We start from the raw sequence: 7,178 nt of genomic DNA, 5'->3' as shown, positions 1-7,178 counted from the left end.
TCTTAATACTCGCTCTTCTAAATTTTATATTACCGAAATGAAAATGCCGTCGGTATATCTGTAAATGGGATATGTTGCCTCTTCGAAATTTTCATAGAAATRAAAACTGCGCTGCCAAATGGTTGAAGTGATAGCTCATAGCTTACGATATATGGCAAACTAGATAGTATTCTATATCTAGTCAGCTATGAGCAATGTGGAGCCTCCACAGGCAATCGGCACGGCAATGCACATAGTATTCTATAAATTCTATCCTGTCGAGATGCCCCGTTAAGAAGCTGAAAGTGTCTGATGCACTGTTGCTAAGATATTTAGTTTCAGTTTTTGGCCAAGATGAATATTTTAAGTTACTATAAACAACATAAATAGTGCTYGGATATCAAAACGACCTGGGTATGTATGGCGTGATCCCTTTTAAGTTTCCCTACTTCTTTAAAGAAAAAACTCAGAAACTTTAAATTTAATGGGGAATGTTTACTTTTATTCGAAAGAATATTCTTTGGTATTTATTTTTTAAAAATTATCTCTTTCAAACGTCTGAACTCCAAACAATATTGTACAAAAATAACGTGACAGCTTGACATGATAAACTTGGAACCTTGACTAAGGTAAAATTTTAATTCATGAAATTTATCGATCATTGAGAATATATCCTCATACCTTAGAATTGATAAAATGTTATATATAATATATTATAATATAGTTTATCTAATCGTAAAAAGTGTTTACAAAGTTTTCTCTTCTATTACAGCTCGAATTTAAATTAACGAAGCGAGATCAACAATCAGTCACGTATCCGAAAAAAAAAAAAAAAATATTAAAACTAGGAGCGTTTGGCCTCAATTCAAGCTTCTTAGGTAAATATTCAAGGGAAACCATTGCAGCTGTTGCGATTAGTACTGTTGTGTCGTAGAGGGAGCTTTTACTGAGAGCTCTTGAATCGATATGKCATAGAGTTGTCGTGTGTGCAATAATATTATTGAGCTACAAATCCAAATTTTTSCTCTGATATCCTTGAAGTGTAAACTACGTGTATACCGATAAACTTCCTTTTATGGCCTTAAAATGTCCAATCTGTTTGGTTTCTCGCATTCCGGGCTTGTGTTGTATGGAGTTTTGCAAGCCATTTGAAGGATTCATTGTCTACATTTGGCAACTCTTAATCTATTTTTCCACAAACTTGTTATAAGCCTCGAATGGGATATGTTTTCGCTAGTTTTCTTTTATTATTCGATACGCCATCGTATTCATACATAAATCCAAACCATCTTTTTTTTTTTTTTTTTTTTTCATATTTTTTTTTTTTTTTTTTTTTTTTTTTTTTTTTTTTTTTTTTTTTTTTTTTTTTCAAAGTATCCTGTGTTTTCGTACATGCCTAATATTGACGCCATCACACTCATAGCCAAAACGTTAACCAAAATATTTTGAGCCGATTCATAAGAGCTGTTGAGGATTTCTTCTCTCTCCAAACACTGAGCTACCAAACACTAATGAATAGACATGTGGAGATCAAACTCAACATGAACATAAAAAAGTTCAACCAAAAAGAGACAAAATTTCAAATCCAAACTATAATWTCCGGAGCGCATTGCGCGCGGGTATAAAAAGTAGGTAAAATAATAAGAAAATCATGAAAAATTTAAAGCTGCTCCCCGCAAATATTCGCAGTGTATTTTGAAGCGGAAGAATASCATTGCGCAAATCCTTTTTGGCATTCTGTTTCACCTTCTTTTCTTACACCAGTACTCCTGATTATTTTGCTTTGCATTCAAATTTGCAACGCTATCATCTTTTACGCATAAGCAGACGCAAAGTGTTCGGAGATATTTTTCGGTTTTGGTTTCACTTTTTTAATTTTTCCATTTTTTATTTGTTCTTCTGCTTTTTTTTTTGGTCACACAAAAGCCGCTTGCAGACAAGAAAAGCATGCGAAATGCATGCGGCAGAGAAGCTGCGCGCGACCGGCAGCCCAACAACCACAGCGCAGTGGCGTTGCCACCCTGCAGCAYCGCAGCCGCGCCGCTTGCTTCGTTTATTTTGTGCTTAATTATTCAAATTGATTTCTTCTTCTTCAATTCCTACACATTTTTGCATTTATTTTTGTTGTTGCATTGTCTTTTTTTTGTTTGGTTTTTGCTTTGTTTTTGTTTTTCTTTTTGCTTTTCACTTCTTAGTTATTTCTATTGAATTCCAGTTTGCTTGCATTTAGTTTAGGGTTTTGCTTTCCCCTGATTTTCGCTTACCTTTTGCTTTTTATGAATTTATTTAAGCATCGGCTTCCTTCCCGCTCTCTCCTCCTACTCCTTCCTTCACCCATTTGGCATACCAGCTGACCAAAAAAGTTGAAGTCTGCGTAGAATTAAAATTGGCTTTAAAAAGTTGCGCTCACCAAGATTAACCCTGTGGATATGCTTCGCTGCCGTTGGACGAGTCCGTCCGTCCGTCCGTCCGTCCATGGTCTTCTTTCATTGCATTTTAATTTTTCTTTCGGAGATTAATTGCGAAAATTAATTTAAAACAAAGTAACCCAAACAAGGATTTTATGGAGATTTGCGGCGTACAAGAAATGCGGATGATAGAGTTTCAAGTGAAGTGACGTGGAAAGTTACATGGAGTGAGCAAYGAACGGCATGTGGCGGGAGGTAATGTATTCCGGCAGCAAATCAAAATTCGGAAATGCTAAACACTTTGAAAATTTTAAATAAATACACTTTGTGTAATTACATTTTGGTGGATGGTGTCCATGTAGTCACAAGTATCGTTGATTGTATTAAAGATGGTGCTGTGCTCTCTTCCTAATCAGCCAAGTCAGTAGAGGAAGGTATTCAACGAGCGTGACATTCGTGTAACGACCTCAGAAACCATTCGGATAGTGCATTTGTCGCCGCCGACGATACATTTAATACATTGTTCTTCGACACCATTTTTAGTACGATTAGCCGTTTGCTTCAAAATATGTCTCAACAATACTTTGATACCTAAGAACACAAGAAATTCGATTATGCCGCAACCGGAGAACATAATGGATGCGTAATCTATTCGAAACCCATTTAATTTTTTCCCGACTTTCTTTGATTTAATGGCCCATATACTTTTTTTATTGATAGTTCATAAATCCGCATGGCGTAGAGCTTCCGTATATCCCAATAATATTGTTGAACCACATCTCTAGAATTTAACTCTTTAATTTACAAACCATTTGCAGGATTCATTGTGTAAAGAAAACCCAAAGATTCTTCTTGGTAAGCAGTTATATAAGTAGCACTATACCAAATTCTTACTCTTRCGTCCTCGTCGCTTAACCTGGAAACGTGAGTAACCCTTGTGTAAGACGTGATCGCCAACCCGTGTGGASACTGGGGTCACGGCAAAAAGAGAGAAAGCTTCAGCGGAGCCTCTTTGACATATTCGGTGTAAGGRTTCGCAATAGTCTTATTTCAGCATCAGGCCACAAGAAAAAATGTGGCGACGGAAATTCATAACAGGAATATACTCTTGTAAGACTCAAAGTGGTGATCTAATTTGAGAGCATACTGAAGTGTGGAAGGCAAAACTTTTCCGGTCTGCTGAACAGCAATGAAAGTTTAACATCTGAAGATGGCGAACTCGATTCTCCAAACGATTACAATGAATTAGAGGTTACATTGCCGGACTGTGATGAGGTTTGAAAAGCAATAACCCGCCTGAAGAACAACAAAGCGGCAGGGATTGTTGGATTATCGGCGGAGCTATTCAAATACGTCGGCATAATTTTGTGTTCTGCCATTTTGGGAATAGCCAATGAAATTGCCAAAAATGCGAACCTCTTGGCCACCGAACCAGTACAGGATACATGCAAGTCGGTAAAAATGATACACAATGAAATTTCCGAAAGAGCTGACAGACGGATCGAGATGAGATGGAATTACTTAAGAGTAGAAGAAAAACATGCATGTGTCGAAGAGACTGTAGAACGGTTATTGGTACAATGAGAGGTCACAATCTACTGGCAGCACATGCGAGCCGGGTGGGCATAAGTATCGACATTACATGAAGAAAGTTCAGAGAAGTAACCATGCGAGATACTGGAATACCGCCTCTGCTTCTGTTTGGCCTTACTTTAAACTCTTCTTTGATATATGTAAACGAGTTTTGCCGTTCCAGGGACTGAATGAAGTACCAGAACTATATATTATATATAAGATTTTATTAAACTTCGCAAAAAGTTTTGATATTCTGTACGTCGTAAACTTCAGCTGCAATTAAACTGACCTCAATCTGGCATTACAAAGGACCTGCAGGTCTATGTGCGGCATGACAGGCAGTCAATATAACCTCACTTAAAGTAAAGCCAGAGTATATATGTATATATATATAAGTACACTAAGCGAATTTTCTCCGTTCCTTTTCTTCCGTTTCCTTTAACTCGGTTAAATTTTGTACACATTCTTTAACTATTCTATTAGACATTTCTACAGTGAGCGGAATATTTAGTCGGGCTTTCCGTGAACCAAAATACAAAGCTCTCACCGACTCTCTACGAACTTGTATCTTCGAAATATCGAACTGCTGAAAAGTGAGACCGGGTGCGTGTGAGAGAGAGATAAATGAAGCTGGCAGCTTTGGGGACTTTGAAAAATAGATGCTATAAAATCTTRTGGACCAACTCTAGAGAGTAAAACTAAATCACTTCTTCGCATGGACGTAAGTTCTTCCTTCTCATCTGCTCTCTTAATTTCAGTATTGTAGCGGAAATGTTTCCCTTTTTTTTTTGTGTTTCTTTTTAAGTCTGGTAATCAGATAATTATACCATTTTATCGTGAGATAGTGAAGGAAATCCAAACGCGCACTGAGAGACGTAGCCAATAAGTAYAACGGTAGTTGAGTGAACAAAAGCGAATGAAAAGAAAATATTTCAGTGTCATTAAATTGACTACAATGAACATAAAACCGAGTGCAGCGGCAAAAAGTAACAGCAACAACAATATAATAAAGGCACTGCAATAATGGAAAAAGATAAAAAGTCTAACAAAAACAAAAAAAAAACTATAAACAAAGGTGCTCAGCAACTAAAACAATGACATTGCCGATAACAATGGCCGCAGCAGCCAGTTTCCGCGCCGGTGTGCGCGTGCAGCTGAGCGACTGAGTGAGTTGGCGGAATGAAGCGCAACCGGCAACAAGTATTTGTGGCACAGCCGGCGGTGCAACGGAAGCGGAAATACGCAACAGACTGAAAAATCACATTTCTTATGGCATTTAATAAAGTAGCAGCGAATGCAGGCGCCAAGCGCTAAACTAGCTGACAGACTGACAGGCGAACAGATGAACACCAGCCAAGCGGTTGGCCGGTGGCAGAGTGGCTCTTAGATTGCTTGAATGGTTGAAGCGAACCGGAAAACGGATGTTTGACACGCAACTCTTTAGTTGTTAAGCCGATAGTGTTTGCAAATAACAACAAACGCCATGAAATTATTAACAAAGCTCTTGCCGAGCTGACTAACTAGTCATTGCTGGGGTGGCTCCGTGTTTGAGTGAGCCGATGAATGGCAGGGTTCACCACGGCGAGAGTTGCCTATTGCCCAGCTTTGATTTTTGTTTTATTGTCGTTTGTTGGTTGCGTGCAAAACACCTGCAACAATTCGTGTTGAATGAGTTTATGTCACAATAAAACAGGAGGTGGTGAGYGGCATTTGATATACTTATAAATACAGGCCATATAGCTATCTTTAATACCAATGTCTCATAAAAAGAAARTCATTAATTTTGCTTTAAACTCAAAGCTTTAGTTGAGATAGTTATAAAGATACATACTKCAGCCGCGAGATCATACGCTTTAGACAGGAATCGGTAGTAATCATTTGGTTCGAGTTTCAAATTAAAAGTTGGATGAATGCAAACATGCCAACCACGCTTTCGGAGCATCCGGTGAGTCTCTAACGAAGTGTGTGATCTGACGTTGTCCTGATGGAAAACAATTCTTCTCATATTGATTAAATCTAGCCACTTATAGACGATTGTCTCCTTCAGACGGTCAAATTGTTGACAGTACACATCCGAATAAAGAGTTGAGTGTAGGAGAGGAGCTCACAATAGATGATTCTCTGGCAATACCACCAAACTCAAAGCAAAATCTCATGTTTGTCAAACCTGGCTTGCAACTGTCTGCCACAACTTAATGTGTTTTGGCCACTACCATTTTAGCTTGACGTTGTCATAATGACTCACTCTGTATATCAATTACTTTAGATATGAAACAAATATTGTGCGAATCAGCAACAATTCACAGATAAAGATTCAGTTGTAATGACTTTCTTTATCTTTATTGAGTTAGTTTTGGCGGTGCCCAAACAACGATCTTCTTTTTGCCGCCCGCCTTATTTGAATCGTATATTTCGGTAATCTATTCCTATTTTTTTCTCGAATTTGTGACAATTTGGCTTCCAGAGGCTCTTTCTTTAAATTAAAAATAATTCCTGGGTAAATCAATTCCCGTGCGGAATGTAGATAAATCTTGGCTCCCATATAAAAGTTKCGTAACGTGTGTGAAACTGCTATTAGSTTGGGCTAAACCAAACCCYAGTCATAYGCCATTTGYTTAGTCAATGGCTTYACCTGTTATCCGAACTTGTCTTCGGCCACCTGCACAGTGTCGAACCTCCAAATCGATTAAAAAAATTATTTATATATTTAAAAAAGAAAATCAAAAKAAATTATTGGAGACTTAAAAAGAGAGCTTCCAGAAGCCGAAAACACGAAACACGAAAACCATAAGTATATTCTCTATATTAAGCAACAATTTCTCGAAATGTGCTGATGTTTGTATTTTTTAAGACAATATATATTTTGATGCCACAAAAAAAATCTGATATCTCAATTTCTCCATGAAATATTATTGTTAAACAGCTCTAAAACATTTAACATTGTACATGAGATTTCACATGACAAAAACCGTATTAAAATTTTATTCACCAATGTTACCGAAACTCAATCCAAAAAACCAAAAATGCGCTTGATTGAATTGAAGGYAAAGACATATGTAAATATAATGATAAACATAGAGGTAAAGATAAGGGAGAGATTGAAAAGAAAGAGATTGAGCTTGAAAGAGATTTAGGAGAGATTTTGAGATATAAATCGCTGGATAATGAGGTAGGTGTTGAAGATAGTTCAGAACAAGTAAGGAAGGGCTAAGTTCG

Source organism: Bactrocera latifrons, unplaced genomic scaffold, assembly GCF_001853355.1.
Source record: "Bactrocera latifrons isolate USDA-ARS-PBARC rearing strain unplaced genomic scaffold, ASM185335v1 scaffold_198, whole genome shotgun sequence".
Taxonomy (NCBI): Eukaryota; Metazoa; Arthropoda; class Insecta; order Diptera; family Tephritidae; genus Bactrocera; species Bactrocera latifrons.
The sequence above is the reverse complement of the archived record's forward strand: the minus strand, read 5'-3'. Positions refer to the sequence as shown.